Raw genomic sequence first — 17,459 nt, forward strand, 5'->3', positions numbered from 1 at the left:
CTACTGTGTGTAAATCCCACAACCTATGCCAATTAAAACAAGTGGAAGTTTTCAGTTGGATCTTTCTTGTTATTTTACTTATTCAGAAGACTGGATTGTCAAATACTATGCATATACTGGACTAATGTATACAGTACATGCAGTTCCTCACTTAACATCCAATCCACGAATGGGTTTATCCAATGCCCCTTTCCCCACAGAGAGTCAAGAAGAAGAGTTCCCTCTGGGATAGGGTGTGTGATGGAAGAAGCCTTGAATGCCTTTTTAAGCCCCCCTCCCCCACCCCTCCAGGTGGGAGGAACTACCTTAATTTCCATTTTCCCAACAGAGTTATGGTCAAGAGGGGAGCGCTTCTATGGTGTGAGTGGGAAGAAACTGATTCTATCCGCCTCCTGGTCAATCAGTGTCCCAACACAGTGGAAGATCGTGATTTCAATGGGTTCCTTTTATTTGTGCCATTCCCGATCACACCACAGGATGAAAAGGGCATAGAAATGGGCTATGTCATTCACTTGGCTGCTCCACTGGGTGACAAGGGGGCATGTCTCCCACCATTGCCAGGTCTATGCCACTGGCCACTGGGCCCTCACCAGGGGAATTCCAGATTCTTCTACTCCTATGGCGTCAACAACAACCTTCTCACCAAAACACCATCCACCCCAGTGAAGGCTCAGTGTGTCATGTCAAAGCAAGACCTTCCTAGTAGAGGCACATGATGAATCACAGATAGAATCACATCGAGTATTTATGCCTTCATAATCCTATAGGTATTCATGATTTAAATGTAAGTTTTAGTCAAGCACTTGGAGCTCATGTGTGGAGAAGACCCGGGTCAAAAGCACCATAGGCTGACAGCTGCCGAAGTACTGTTCTGTGGCTCAACTCACTCTCAATTTAGTTGTTAGCTAGTGGCCAGTGGGTAGAGTGTGTGCACAGATTAGCTGTGCTGGGTAGTGGTAGCAAATGCATGGAGTAGCACGCAGTGTTATTGGATCCAGAGAATATCACTAAATGCTTACCTCGCCAGGCCCAAGACATGGAGTGATGCATTGAGCACATGTGGCCCACCGTGCTTGGACGCCAAGGCCCAGTGGCTAGCGTGACCACCTTCAAACTTAACCAGCCAAGCAACTGGCCAATACCATTGACTGCTAAAGGAGTCACCAGCTCTAGCCTTCCAGAATGGATCCTGGTCAGAGGACTCTGCCCATCAAGGGACAGCACACTAGAAGTCTTTCGAACCTGAAACTGGCAGGGTTTGGGATCAGGATTGGTCTGAAATGCTGGAGCTTGTGACTCATTTGCACTCCATGGTCTTGCAGGTTGCTTGACTGGTCAGGGATTCCAGATTACTCACGGCCAGGGCTATCAGGCTCAATAATCCATCCTGCTGTGGTTCTGACTCCATCTATGGCCTAGTTTATATCCCACCTCATATCCTCCTCACCTCTCACCTCTCTGGAGACCATATGTAATGTTTGGAATCGAATCTGGGTTGGCAGCATACAAGGCAATGCTCTTCTGCTGTGTTATCACTCTGCCCCTATTCTGAACACTTTGCTTTGCTTTGCTTGAGTGATTTGGTTTGGGGGTCAGTGTTGGCTGTCTTTTCTTCCTAGGGGACTCTGACCTAGGCAGCTTAGAGATGAGGAACAGATTGGCCATATCTTAAGAAACCTACAGATTTGCAGGGTTGATAGGATCACAGTGGGGTTTGTGCTGATATCTCTGACCTCTTCTTGCAGGGACTGTGCCAAGTTTGCTCAGGTCTGCCCCTTCAAGGGCACGTCAAACAAGTGCAGTTGCTGCACCTAAAGCTTGGTAAGCTAAGCCAGAAGCTGAGGAGTCTATGTCCAATGTCCTCCCCAGGTATACATAGAGCAGAGAGGCCAGTGTCTGCCCCTTTGGGACTGACCTGCCGGCTCCGATCTTTGTTCTGGGAAATGGGAGTGGAAGTAAATGTATTGGCTTTATCCTGGCTCTGGGTCATTGGAGAAGATGGAGGAAACAAGACCAGCTGAAAATCAACAAAGAAGAAGCTGTTTTTAGAACTTCTTGCACCTGGGTTACCTCCAAAAAAATCATACTTTTTCTAGGCTAATCTTTTGACTATTTGTATCAGTCATTATCTTACTACTTAAATTGTGTTTTATCTCTATGTATCATATTGTTTTCTTTTATGCCTTACTGCAAACAGAAAACTTTGTACTGTATCTAATTTTAATATTTGTTTGCACAATTCTGGGGAATTGTATTTTAGAGTTTTGAAAAGTTCTCAGCTATCCTGGTGCATATTTCCCATTTGCTATGTTATATTGTGTATCGTACGTAGAAGTTTATATGTATGTATCTATTGTATCCCTGTTATAGACTTATCAATAATGCTTCTGTAGGGGCCGGCGAGGTGGCCATTCCCACACTAACTCTAGGACTCCTTAATTTATATTAAGACAAGAGGTCATCTATGTGCCTTGGGGAAATGGACATGGTTTCCCCTAGGGTGGTGGACAAATTGCAGTCAGGGCGATTCCCTTTGTTCTGTTGCTTTAGCTTTTGTCCATCTGGGTCCTTCAAGCAGACACTTTTTTCTTTGTCATTTTCCTATGCAGTCCTTTAAATTTCTCTTACTAGAAGGATCAAAAGAATTCCTGGGCCTGGAGAGATAGCAGAGCATCGTTTCCCTTGCAAGCAGTGTATCCAGGACCAAACGTGGTTGGTTCAAATCCCAGTGTCGCATATGGTCCACCGTGCCTGCCAGGAGCTATTTCTGAGCAGACAGCCAGGAGTAACACCTGAGCACCGCCGGGTGTGGCCTAAAAACCAAAAAATAAAAACAAAAAAAAAGAATTCCTTCCTGGCAATTTTTCCCACTGCTATCTTCAATGTAAAGAGAGGTAATTCAATCTTCTCTCTGACTTCCAAAGAACTGGAGATACTTGAAGCCTGAGGTTGATCCCAACACTGCATGGCCCCTCAATCATTTTGCTGGGTTGGTCAAACAAAATAATCTACATTATTAAATTACTTTAGAAAAGCTCTTGTGCAAAACATTTTTGTTTTTATTTGGGCCACACCAAACTGGTCAGGGTTTACTCCTGTTTCTTTGCTCATGGATCACTCCTGGTAGCTGGGGTGCTGTTAGTGTGCTTCTCTCGAGTGTGCTTCCACTTCTATTAATGGAGCTTACTGAAGCTGCCTTACTTATATGCACTTAACTGCTCTATCTCTCTGACCTTGCAAAATTATTTTTAATTATACGTATCTTTTACAGACAATATGACAATTATATGGGGGTGCAAAATCACCTAGAAAAAGGGTACGAAACGCATATGACATGGAGCTTGCAGGTTAGAAGTGTCCCTTAGCCTTCTCAGAAGAGGACTCAGTGTATCTGTGGGATCTGCAGGGCTGCTTTTGTTCAAAGGCTTGGGCTGTTCCATGAGGAGAAGGCTCAGTCATTTGTACATAATCCCAACACTGAACCCTTGGAGATACTGAGTAGGAATGACTTGACATGGGGTGCCTATAGAAGAGTGACCAGAGCTCGGACCAGGCTTGTCAGCATCTGCCTCATGACAGAGAAGCTTTTAACCACCCAGTGGTGAGACACGGGGTCAGTGTCTCCTCCTGTCTCTGGTCTAGTCCACCTCACAGAGCTCTGTGGTATAACAGAGTGTCCTGATGGCTCTGGACTCTAGATCCAGGTGCTCTGACATGTCAGGAAGGGGCAGTAGTAGAGTCCAGCTGTGTCTTGCCTTCAGGAATAGTTACTGAAGTCCCAGAGCACACAGGGCCACAGCCCTGAGTGTGAGCATGCACTCAAAAAAGGGAGATGTTGCCTTCAGGGACATGCTGGAAACAGCTGCACTTGCTGGTCTTGGTGGTAGGAAAGGGGGAAAATGGGGTGGCAGGCCAACTCCATAGAGGCCAAGAGGAGCATGGTAACCAGAATGCCTGGCTCTTCACCCTGCTGTCCTCATACTTGGCAGGATTGGCCTCTTGCACTCTGGGCATCCATTCCAGTGTTTGAAGTGTCTGTTGTGTGAGGTGAAGCAGCTAGTAACTATTAATCATGTGGGTATTGATCCTGAGGCCAAGCCCTATCAATTGATATATCTGGGAGGGGGCTATGTTAATGTGCACTCACTTTACCTCTTTGTACCTTCAGCCAGAACTTCTCAACAAAACCTGCCATTGTATTCGGACTGCTAGCTCTTAACTCTTCATCGGGAGGGCTACCTAGAGGAGTCAGCTACAAGGTGGGCCTCCTTCATGACATACATTTTTAATGCATTATTGGTAATGTGGTGTGTAGTGTTTTTTATTAAGGATGGGGATTTCATCACTGGGCCAAGGGATATGGATCACGCAATAATAAAAGCTGTAAGACATTGTTTATTGAAAACTTTGTTTATTGATACATTGATTGGACACTGATGTGTATAATACTGATAGGTCTTGATTAAACTATGGCTTACTAATCTTAATGATTATAAGTTAAGCCAAATTCAAAAGTCTTTATGGCAAAAAAAAAAGTCTTTATGGCTTATGCAAATAGGTCAATAGGGTTTACTTACTGGTCATGTAACAGTCTAAATACTAAGCACAGTTCAAGACAAATATCCCTTGTGCCCTCAAGCCCATCCGAATTCTTAGATTTGGAAGAATTTTCAGGAGGCCATCCTTACTCAGCCCAGGGCAAGGCCTAGCCAGTTTGCTTTTAGTTTTACATTTACTCTTATCAGCTTTCAAACACGCAACACAAAGTTATTAAAAACAATAGTCATGGTGGGCGGAGAGATAGCATGGAGGCAAGGCATTTGTCTTACAGGCAGAAGGATGGTGGTTCGAAGTCCGGCATCATATATGGTCCCCTGAGCCTGCCAGGAATGATTTCTTAGCATACAGCCAAGAGTAACCTCTGAGCACTAGCGGTAGTGACCCAAAAAAAAAAAAAAAAAAAAAAGTAATGGTATACATTAAATTCCACGAACTAATTAAGGGTTGGGTCACACCTATAAGCCAGGGCTTATTCCTAACTCTGCTCAGGGATCACTCCTAATGGAGGTTGGGGGACCATCTGGGGCGCCATGGATTGAATCAGTTTGGCCACATACAAGTGCTTTAACCCATATAATATCTCTCTAGCCCCTGAATTACTTATCTTATAACTGGAAGTTGCTTTTTTTTTTTTTTATGCCTTCCATCTGTGGATATTTTTTGATGTTTGGGAGTTGTACACACTCTAGGGCAGGGATCTCAAACTCGCGGCCCACGGGCCACAAATGGCCCTCCATACAACATTTTGTGGCCCTGCCCTAGAGAAATCTTTTTTTGTTTTGTTTTGTTTTAGTTGTTTGGGTCACACTCCCCAATGTTCAAGGCTTACTACTGACTTTGCACTCAAGGATCACCCTGACTTTGCCTCCTGTGGCCCCAGGTAAATTGAGTTTGAGACCCCTGCTCTAGAGTGTGAAATGTACACACTTGGTGGTGCTCCTGGGTGTTCAAATGTCAGACTGTAATGGTTTCACCCTCAATCAGGTACTCTCCTTTAGACATTAATCTTGTATAGACACTTATCCAGAGTTGCTATGATCATTATAATCTGTGGTGTAGTGCTCACCAGGAGTCACAACTTCCATTGTGGTATTCACATACATACATGCTTGTGGGATTGGCAATACAGGTGTTTCACGCCTAGACTCTGGCTGTGTCGCTGGCACTACATGGTTCAGATGATGACCAGGAATGATCCTTAAGCCCCTAAGTACCGAGCCAGGAGTAGGTCCTAAGCATTGCTGGGGAATGCCCCAAATCTCTCTCATACACACACTCTCTCTCCTTTTTTTTTTTTTTTTTTTTTGGTTTTTGGGCCACACCCGGCAGTGCTCAGGGGTTACTCCTGGCTCTCTGCTCAGAAATAGCTCCTGGCAGGCACGGGGGACCATATGGGACACCGGGATTTGAACCAATCACCTTTGGTCCTGGATCAGCTGCTTGCAAGGCAAACACCGCTATGCTATCTCTCCAGGCCCACACTCTCTCTCTCTCACTGTCTCGCTCTGTCTCTCTCTCTCTCTCTGTCTCTCTCTCCATATGTACAATAAGTTAAAAACCTGTTCTAGGGGTCTAAGAAATATCACACTGGGTGGTGTGCTTACGTTGCGCTCTGCTGAACCAGGTTATCCATGGCATGCCATATGGCCCCTTGACCCCATCAGGAGTGATTTCTGAGTGCAGAGTCAGGAGTTACACCTGAGCACTTCTAGGTGTGGCCCAAAACCAAATAAATAAATGAATAAATAAATAAATAAAAAGACTCACAATTTCATCTGCACCATTCCTAGCATAGGAGAGGTCGCATTCCCTGCAAACCAGGAAGCCAGGTGTTCTACGTGGCTGAAGAACCCTAGTGGCCCTGTTTCAACATGTGGTGGTAGTGTCTTTGGGGTGACCGCTGGGCCCACAGAGGAGTTTCCAGTCCTAAGGGATCTGGAGCAAGAGCAGGACAGTCTGTTGCTCACAGACTCTGGGATGCTCCTCTTTGCCCTTAAACTGACTCAGTGTTACCGAATGTTCAAGCTATGAGGCTACAGACCTCAATCTTTGTTGCCACGAAAAGGGCTTCTGTTTGTCTCAGAGAAGCAGATCCACAGACACATATGCAGAGAGGTGGGAGACAGCACATGGATTCAGGCACTTGCATCACATGTGCCCACTCGGGTTAGGGACCTGGAATCACATAATGCAACCCTGGGCACCACCTGGAAGACAGAGGACAGTGATCCCTGAGAACAGAGTAAAGACTAAGCCATTAGCACCACTGAGTGTGACCCCTCCGAAATATGACTATACTTACATAGAGAAGTACCTAGGTCATTGAAGGAAGAAATTGAATAACTACATTTTCTTTCATTTGATAGAATCACCAGCCCCCTAACCTAAAGGATGCCCTCAGATTGTGAGCAGGTTTGTTTGTTAAGGTCCCACCTCCACTCACTGCCAGATGGAGCCCAAATGTTCCTGCAGCATAATGAAATGGGACAGGCACGAGGGAACGACTGACTGAGATCGGAGGTCCCACAGCCCAGGACCTCTCCGTGGGGAGAGCAGCTGGGCCTGATGGCTCTGGACTCTAGTCTCTCAGGAAGGGACAGTGGGAGAGTCCAGCTGTGTGTCCTGGTTCAAAGGCTAGAATCTGAAGTCCCAGAGAGCACAGGGCCACAGGCCCCAGCGCGAGAGCGCGCTCCAAAAAGCGGAAGGCACCAGGCCGGCCAGGGCGCGCTGGAAACAGCTGCAGTTACTGGTTAGGGCGGTGGCCGGGCGGCTCCGTAGAGGCCAAGAGGCTCGGCGACTTCCTACCTCCGGGCTCTTGGCCTAAGGCTTCGCCCCGCGGTGTCCTCTGAGTCGGAGGCCCGGTCCGACCCGACCCGGCCCGCTCTCGGGCGCGTGGAAAAGAAGCGCGCGGGCGTGTGTTGCGCGTCTGGAGGCGGCGGCACGGAAGGCGGCTTCCAAGGAGGCGGCGACAGGGGTGAGCGGCCGAGATGCCGCCGGACCTGGGTGCCATCACCAGCACCGGTTCGCCTTCGGCCTCCGTTGCGGCGGGGGCGGCGCCGTACCCAGTGCGGTGGGGCGGGACGCAACAGGTCTGGGAGGCGGGGCCTCACCAAGTCCTGCGGAGGGCCGCACTTGTGCAGTAGGTTGGAGGCGGAGCCGCACGAACTCCTAGAGTTGGTGCTTCACCAAGTGCCAAACCCGGTACCTGGGGCCGCACCAAGTGCGTTGGCAAACCTTGAACCTGGGGCCGCACCAAGTGTGTGGGCTCGCGGCCAAACCAAACCCAGTACCGGAGGCTGCACCAACTGCGGGGCCGCACCAAGTGCGACTAAGTCACATGTCAAGCGACACTCTCAGCCTGCATCCCGATTGGCTGAGGGGATTCTGGGCGGTTCCCAGCGGACATATAAATGGAAACGCGGTTCTGGGCTCCTTAGCTGTTACTGACAGGGACTTCATTGCCTTTCAAAAGCAGACAGGTATCTCTATACAGGAACCACAGATCTACTAAAAGTAAGTGTGGCTTTTTTTTTTTTTTTTAAATTTAACGGAGTAGTCTCGGCTTATGGCCTATTGATTGTTATGTATGGAGGGAATACATATTGATTATTAGTCAATCAATAGAGAATCAAGTGTGTCTCAGTGGTGCTAATATACCTTGGGCTACCACTTCCCAGTAGTATAGAGTAGCACCATGGGACCGGTGGCTATTGGTCCTTTCGGGGAAGGGATACCGAGAGGACCCACCTACAAGGCGGGCCTTTGATGGAAACTAGAGTTCTGGGGGATTGACAATATGGTTAATGCTAGTATCTATTAATGATGTGGATATTGATCCTGAGGCCAAGCCCCATTGATTGAAATATATGGGAGAGGGCTATGTTAATGTGAACTCAGTTTACCTCTTTGTACCTTGAGCCAGAACTTCTCAAAGGAACCTTTTATTGTGGTGGGAAGGCTAGCTATTAACCCTTCATGGGCAGGGCTACCTAGGGGAGCCAGCTACATGGCAGGCCTCTGAAATGACATATGGTTTCTATGGATTATTGATGTGATGTGTTATCAATCACATCAATAATAAATGCCGTATGATACTGTTTATTGGAAAAATTTTTTTTGTTTTTTTTGGGCCACACCTTTTGATGCTCAGGGGTTACTCCTGGCTAAGCGCTCAGAAATCGCCCCTGGGATGCCAGGGGATCGAACCGCAGTCCTTCCTTCGCTAGCACTTGCAAGGCAGACACCTTACCTACAGCGCCACCTCACCAGCCCCTGGAAATTTTATTTACTGATATATTGATTATTTGTTGATATATTATGCACTGATGTGCATAATACTGATAGGTCTTGATTAAACTATGGCTTACTAGTCTTTTTTTTTTTTTTTTTTTTTTTGGTTTTTGGGCCAAACCCTGTGACGCTCAGGGGTTACTCCTGGCTATGCGCTCAGAAGTTGCTCCTGGCTTCTTGGGGGACCATATGGGACGCCGGGGGATCGAACCGCGGTCCGTCCTAGGCTAGCACAGGCAAGGTAGGCACCTTACCTTCAGCGCCACCACCCGGCCCCTGGCTTACTAGTCTTAATGACCAAGGTGCTTAATAGTCTCAATGACAATTAAGTTAAGCACTTAAGTTAAGTTAATGACTGTTCAGTTAATGACTATAAGTTAAGCAAAATCAGAAAATCTTTATGGTTTGTGCAAATATGTCAATTAGCCCTTAGGGCTTACTGGTCATGTAACAGTCTAAATACTAAGTCTTTATGGCTTAAGTGACTTACTGACTTATGCCAATGATGGCTTTCAATACTGATTGATCAATCATAAACCTTGGCTGATCCGATGGCAGTGGTTTTCAGAAATTATTAACCTTAGTATCACAAAAGATGGAATATAACACCCACTGCTCTATTTAGCTGAAAAATAATAATAATAAACCTTAATGGATTTGTAGGGTATTGGAGACCTGAGGGCGTTTCAGGTAAATTGTTATAGCCCCCATCACTTTTAGAATATGTTCTGGACCTGTTTTTTTCGTGGGGGGGCACACATCAGGCAGCCTTCAGGGTTTACTCCTGGTTCTGCTCTCAGAAATAGCTCCTGGCAGGCATGGGGACCATATGGGATACCAGAGATGGATCTGGGTCCATCCCAGATCAGTCACAAACAAGGCAAATACCCTAGCACTGTGCTCTCACTTTGCCCCTTGGATCTGTTCTTTCTATCAGAACTCCAGGCATTACAGAGGGTCAAGCCACTGATGAAGCCAAATATCAAAACAATGCTGGTATTCACACTTAGACATAGTTTCTAAGTAGAGTCATTATGCCTAAGTATGGGATAGGTATCACTCATGGGCAAGAGGGTGGCTGTCTTGAACTGTGCTTGCCTCCACCTTCTCTTGGCTTGGGCTGTATTACTGATAATAGTATTGATTGTGTTGCAATTAACTGTGGCCCTGATTGTGGTTAGCTCAGGCATGGTGGTCTCTATTGTGGCAGTAAACCCTGAGAGGTGGGAACTGAAAGGGAGGTGCTTCTGGTGATCTTCACTCTCAACATCATGACTGCACATGCTTATGAACAGTGTTCCGGTTATTCGTTGCAGATACCATTTGAATCCTTGTGATCTGGACTTGCTTGGTGTGCATAATACAGCCTTCTTTATAGGTGGCTTGTGAATCCTATGCAACATGCATATTGCTACATCCTAGTGTCAAGTAAGTACCTCCCTTTAAGCCCCATCCGGAGTGTTAGTCCATGAAATTCCCTTTATGGTCAAGAGGCAAATGTTTGTGGCATGTTAGTTGGACAACAATCTAAACACTTCCTTCAATCCCACTGGGACTATATCCAATGCCCCTTTCTCCACAGAGAGTCAAGAAGGGCAGTTTACTTTGGGATAGGGTGTGTGTTGGAAGAAGCCTTGAATGCTTTTTTAAGTGCCCCCCCTTGACCCTCCCTGTGGGAGGTACTACCTTAATTTTCATTTCCTCAACAGGGTTATGGTCAAGAGGGGAGCACTTCTATGGTGTGCGTGGGAACAAACTGATTCTATCCTACCAGTCCATCTGCGTCCCAATACAGTAGAAGATCATGACTTCAATGGGTTCCTTTTATTCGTGGCATTCCAGATCACAGCACTGGACGAAAAGGGCATAGAGATGCGCTGTATTATTCACATGGCTGCCCCATCTGGCAAGGAGGGGTCATGTGTTCCCTCACTGCCAGGTTTATGCCACTGGCCACTGGGCCCTCGCCAGGGGAATTCCAGATTCCTCGACTCCTATGGTGTCAACGACCTCCTTACCAAACACCATCCACCCTAGTGAAGGCTCAGTATATCACGTCAAAGCAAGACCTTCCTGGTAGAGGCACACGATTAATCAGAGATAGAGTCACGTAGAGTATTCATGCATTCATAATCCTATAGGTATTCCTAGAATAACTGTAAGCTTTAATCAAGTGCTTGGAGCTCATGTGTGGAGCAGAGGCAAACCAACAGCAACACAGGCTGCCAGCTGCGCAAGTCCTGTTTTGCAGCTCAACTCACTCTTGATTTAGTTGTCAGCTAGTGGCCAGAGGGTAGAGAACGTGCACAGATTAGCTGTGCTAGGTAGTGGGTAGCAAGTGTGTAGAGTACCAGGCAGTATTATTGGATCCAAAAAATATCACTTATTGCTGGGCTCCACGGGCCAAAACTTGGAGCTACACCATTTTGCAGGACCACCAAAGTGGTTAGAACGACCACCTTCACCTTAACCAACCAAGTGGCCTGCCAAGACCATCGACTGCAGAACGCGTCACTTTCTCCAGCATTCCAAAACCTATCCCAGTTGGAGGACTCTGCCCATGGAGGGAGGGCACACCGCAAGTCTGTTGTGCCCACAACCTGCAGGGTGGGGAACGAGATTTGGTCCGAACGGCTAGAGACTGTGACTCATTCAAGGCCCATGGTCTTGGCTGGTTGACAGACCCGTCAGGGACGCCGGATCACTCGTGGCCCTGCTATGGGGCTCAATAAACCATGTTGCTGTGGCTCTGACTCTGTCTGCGGCTTCGTTCTTATCCCCCCTCAGTCTCCTGTCCGCCCCTCCCTGCCAATTCCATCAAAAATGTCTGTCCTTGTCCATGGGCTTGTCCTCTGTACTCTGTTCTGCATATGTGCATCTGTCCCCATCACCTCTGTTTATTTCTGTGTATGTCCGTCCTCCATCCCTCCAGACTGTCCGACTGCCCGCTTCCCCGCCCTGTCCTTCTAGAACCCCGCCTACTAGCACCTACCATGACCTGCATGCCCCCTCTGCACATTCGCCCAACCCACCCCCAACAACATGCAATTTCAACTGGCCCCTGCAGAAACACCCTGGCTGGGGTTACGGAAGCCTCCAAACAAAGGGGTGCCACAGGCACTAAGTCTTCCCTATCATGGGTGCCCCCACAGGAGTCAGGACCAGCACAGAGGAAGCGACAAAGACCCAAGGTCACACAGCCCACAACCTCCCTATGGGGAAAGCAGCTGGTCCTGAGGGCTTTGGGCTCTGTTGCATTAAATAATTAACGATGGGGCTGGATGGCGGTGGATGGAGGCCTTTGTGCTTAGGCCCCAGCCACGTGGCTTCATCCCCCATCCAGCTGGCAAGTTCCAGGCCCAGGTAGTTGGCGTAATCAAGACTCACTCACACGCAGGCTTCAGGAAGAATCATCTTTATTTATGCCCTAGCCACCACAGGTGTGTGGCCTATGTCAACCTTTTAAGCATTCAGCTATATTTTGCTAGCCCTGCATCTTATCTCCTGTTAGCCATCTTCCCTTTGGGCTCCATGCGGCCCAAAGATCCAAAAGCCAGGAAGCCAAGCCGGGCCAAGAGAGAAACGGCCAAAAGGGCAAAGAGCCAAAAGGGCCGAATTCCCTTGGTCCCAACCTTATCTACCTTTTTCCAAACCCCTCCCAGGAATGGGAGGGGCTTGCAGGTAAAGTTACACCTACTATCCGGTTCAGACCCCTCCCAGAAATGGGTGGGTCTTAGGGTACACCACATCCCCCTCATATCTCAGGAAGTGGGGTGGGGGAGTCCAGTTGTGACCTGCCTCTGGGAATAGAAACTAAAGTCCCAGAGCACACTGGGCCATAGAGGGACATGAGAGCAGTCCAGGGACTCTTGCTGCTGCTCTTCGAAGGACTCAGGGCGCTAATCTCCCATGTGTGCACTCCTGATGTGGCATGGGGCAAGAGCATCTTAGAGGCTAGGAAGTTGCAGTCAGCTTGCAAGAGCAAACCTCTATTTTCCTATACATGGATGTATATGGAATCTATCATGCTGAATGAAATAAGTCAGAGGGAGAGAGAGAGAGACGCAGAATAGTCTCACTCATCTATGGGTTTTAAGAAAAATAAAAGTCATTTTTGCAACAATCCTCAGAGATAATGAGCGGAGGGCTGGAACTTCCAGCTCATTTCATGAAGCTCACCACAAAGAGTGGTGAGTGCAGTTATAGAAATAACTACATTGAGAACTACCATAATCATGTGAATGAATGAGAGAACTGGAAAGCCTGTCTAGAGTACAGGTAGGGCTGGGGTTGAATGGAGAAAGATTTGGGACATTGGTGGTGGGAATGTTGCACTGGTGAAGGGGGGGGGGTGTTCTTTACATGACTGAAACCAAATCACAATCATATTTGTAATCAAGATGTTTAAATAAAGAAAAAATATTTAAAAAAAAAAAGAAATGATTCTAAGAATATGGTTCCTGGAAGTTTGTAAAAACTGAAGGACATTTCATTTAATTAAACATATGGTATACTAAAAAGAAAATAAAAGAGCAAACCTCTGTCACTCACTCTAGGGAACAGTACCTGCCTGTGCTCCTCTTTCTTGCCTCAAAATAGTACATATGCATCATGTTATTTTGGGATCAATGCATCTAATGTGCTTTCTATACCTATACTCTGGCTCTGTCCCTGGCACTACATGATTCTGATGATGACCAGGAAAGACTCCTAAGCCCCCAAGTACGAAGGCAGGAGTAGATCCTGAGCACTGCTGGGAAATGCTCCAAATCTCTGTGTCTGTGTCTGTGTCTCTCCCCTCCCCCCATATGTACATTAAGTTAAAAACCTGTCCTAGGGGCCTAAGAGTTATCACGTTATCTCCCCTCTTTCCTCTCCCCTCTCCTCTCTCCCCTCTCCTCTCTCTCCTCTCCCCCTCCCCTCTCTCCTCCTCTCCTTTCCCCCTCCCCTCTCCCCTCTCTCCTTTCTCCCCTCTCCCATCCTCTCCTCTCTCCTCTCTCCCCCTCTTCCCTCTCCTCTCCCCTCTTCCCTTTCCCCTTTCACCTCTCCTCCTCTCCCCTCTCCCCTCTTTCCTCTCCCCTCTCCTCTCTCCCCTCTCTCCTCTCCCCTCCCCTCTCCCCTCCTCTCCTCCTCCCCTCTCCCCTCCTCTCCTTTCTCCCCTCTCCCATCCTCTCCCCTCTCCTCTCTCCCCCTCTTCCCTCTCCTCTCCCCTCTTCCCTTTCCCCTTTCACCTCTCCTCCTCTCCCCTCTCCCCCTCTGCCCATCTCCAAAAAAGAGGAAAAAAAGAGACATCGCTGAGCTCAGTGTCAGGAGTAATCCCTGAGTACCACCAGAAGTGACCCCACAACAATAAGCAAACTAAGTAGAAAGAGGCAAAGAGGCCTGGGTAATGTGCCACCAGTCTGATCCAGGTGAGAAGTAGATTGCAGAGGAGGAGACTGATTGTGTGAGGAGAAAGTTCTCGAGATCCTAATGAGAAAGAACAAGTAATGCCTGGTTACTGAAACTCTCTGAACATATGATGAGGTCCATGTCTCAGCTTGGATCAATGACATAGCAGCAATCAGGTGTTGTATATGAAAATATTTCCATAAGATTATCCTTTGACTGTTGTCCCACCTTGACCCTCCAGGTGGGGGCATTGTTGAGAGCCAAATAAATAGCTTAGGTTCCTGGAGTTGGGGGGTCTTTTGCCAGAGTTGGCTGGCTGGCTGGAGGGGTTTTGGAGCTAGCAGCAGGCTGACAAAGGACTCTCCTCACCCAACCTTTTAACCCTTAACCCTCCTGTCTGTGTGGATTATTTGCTGTGGATAAATATTACCAAGATCTCCCCCAAAAGGGGACAAGGGGATGAGAATCAATTTCTCATTCTGGGAACTATTTGTGGATTCACAAACATCCAACAAAGAATTTAAAAGCACACCATTACCACAAACAGGGACTAAATGGGCACAAATATGGGCCATCTGGACAATCACAGTAGATCACTGGAGATTGTATACAGGAGCCCCCTGATTATAACCACAGGATATGCCCAGGTGGGGCTTGTGTGACTCTGAATCATCTTCTCCAGCTAAGGAGGGTCCTTCTCTGCCTGTGGCACAGTCCAGCAGAAGGGCAATTAGAGCAGATCATCTGGGAGGGTGCAGGGTGGGGCAGCTCTGCCCTGCCTTCTCCCCTAAAAGTTAGCCCAGAATCCCCAGGAGTCTCTAAATCTTCCAAAACCAAGTGCATCCTTGGAACCTCTACATCTAGCCTCAGTCTTATGTGGGCATAACCAGCCTCCAGCCTCCTGCATCCGGATTCAGACTCTCAGTTTCAGAGCTCCCTGATCCCTACACTTCCAAATGGACCTCAAGTGTTCTTGCAGTACTGGTAAGATGCCCTCTCTGAGCTAAAACTGTTTACCCAGACACATAGGGAGTCTGGCCTGCAGCAAGTATGAGGGCAAGAGTGGCAGTGCCTCATCAGGATTCATTTTCAGCCTGTCCTGAAAATAACTCAGCTCCACTACTTTTCTTTGCCTTTTGTGCCTTACTTGATTTTGTTTGTGGACTATACCTAGCAATGCTCAGGAGTTACCTCCTGGTTCTGCACCACTCAGGAATTACTCTGGCAGGTGAGGGTATCAGAGGAGGTAGGGAATAGGCCAGTGGGTGTCAAGTGTGTGCCCTCCCGCTGTGATAGTGCTCTGGTTTCGTTTCTTTTCTCTCCTCTCTCCTCTCCCCCTCTCCCCCTTCCCCCCTCTCTCCCCCCTCTCCCCTCTCGCACCCTCTCCCCTCGCACCCCCCTCCCCCTCTCCCCTCTCTCCCTTCTCTCCCCTCTCTCACTGCTCTCCCCTTCCCTCTCCCCTCTCTCCCCTCTCCCTCCTCTCTCCCCTCTCCCTCTTCTCTCCCCTCTCTCCCCATCTCCCCTCTCCTCCATCCCTGTCCCTCCCTCTCCCCTCGCTCCCCACTCCCCCTCTCCTGCCTCTCCCCCTCCCCCACCCCTTTCTCCCCTCTCTCCATCCCCTCTCCTCTCTCCTCCCTCCCTCTCCCCTCTGCTTGCTCTCTCTCCCCTCCCTCTCTCCTCTCTCCTCTCTCTCCCTCTCTCCTCTCTCTCCCTCTCTCCCTCTCTCCCTCTCTTTCTCCCTCCCCCCTCTGTTTTTGGCCAGGACTCTTACACCTGATTCTGTGTTCTGTGTGATTCTAGTGGAGATGGGGAAACATCTGCCAAACTGTCCTTCCAGCAAAGCTTGATTAATGCTAGTAAAGGGCTTTAACCCCTGACATAGAACTCTGGCACACTCTCATTTTAATTTTTAATTTTAATTTGTATATTTGTGGGTTTTGTTTTGTTATTTTGTTTGTTTTTTTCTTTTCTATTTTTTTTTTCTTTTTTGGAACCAGACTCCAGAACACTAGACAAGTAGAATTTTGAAAGGGTCAGAGTATTTATGGTTGGACTGGGTCGCCCCCACCCCACATACTTCTCCCTGAGTTTCCCTCCTCCTCACACTCTGCCTGACTCTCTGTCTTCCTCTACAGGCTGATCCTGCTCCTGCCTGGGCCCCTGCAAATGCAAAGACTGCAAATGCAGCTCCTCCAAGAAAAGTGAGTAGAGCTCTAGGACATGGTGGTTATGGGGGTGCAGAGACCCCTAAATACTACAGCAGGAGACTTAGACAGAGTTTGAGGACCATTGAGGTGGTTGGTGGCAATTAATCTGGGATAGGGAAAATGGAGACCCATCCAGGTTGCCATGGACAGAGCTGAGTTGGATGTGCTTCTTCTGCTTCCTGCTATTCTGATTTGGTTTGGGGGCCAGTGTCAGCCTGTCTTTTTTGTCCCTGGAGGACTCAGATTCAGGCAATTTCAAGATAATGGCCTGGATTCAGGCAGAGCTCATGATACCCATAGCTTTTTAGGGTCCCTGGGGAGGAATGTGGTAGTGTCTGCCCACAACTCTGCCTCTCTTTGCAGGGTGCTGCTCCTGCTGTTCTCCAGACTGTGTCAAGTGTGCCCAGGGCTGCACCTTCAAAGGGGCATCAAACAAGTGTAGCTGCTGTGCATGAACTTAGTGAGGCAGAGTCCATATCCCCCCAGGTGTACATAGAGCAACATACAGATAGAACAAGGCCTGCCCTATGGGCCTGAACTTCTGGCTCTCATTTGTGTTCTGGGCAATGAGAACAGAAATAAAAGTTGTTGGCTTTATTCTGGCTATGGGTCTTCTCTGTGCCTTGGGAAAATGGACTTGGTTCCTCCTAGAATGTTGGAAAAATTATAGGGGGGGGTGAATTCCCAAAAGTTTGTCTGCTTTGGCCTCTGTGTTTCTGGGTTTTTCAAACAGACAGATTGTCTATTTTTCCCCTTAGCTATCCTCTAAATTTCATTGGGCTATAGGATAAGTGGAGTTCCCTCCTGGAATTCTGTCCAATGAAGCCCTTAGGGTAGAAGCCAAGTAATCCCATCTTCTTTGCCTGATTTCCACCAAAGGAATGGAGATATTTTAAGTCCCTGAGTTTGATACTAACACTGCATTGCCCCTCAACTATATTGCTAGGATTTTCCTCCCCAAATTAAACTATTATTAAACAATTTTAGAAAAGATATTATGCAAAACATTTT

The 17,459-nt window shown here is 47.9% G+C and overlaps 1 pseudogene; it reads left to right on the forward strand.

Annotated features, from left to right (window-relative positions):
• Positions 1-15,197: 15,197 nt before the first annotated feature.
• Positions 15,198-16,903, forward strand: LOC126028411 (metallothionein-1-like; annotated as a pseudogene).
• The last annotated feature ends 556 nt before the right edge of the window (positions 16,904-17,459 follow it).

This window comes from Suncus etruscus, chromosome 14 (assembly GCF_024139225.1).
Source record: "Suncus etruscus isolate mSunEtr1 chromosome 14, mSunEtr1.pri.cur, whole genome shotgun sequence".
Taxonomy (NCBI): Eukaryota; Metazoa; Chordata; class Mammalia; order Eulipotyphla; family Soricidae; genus Suncus; species Suncus etruscus.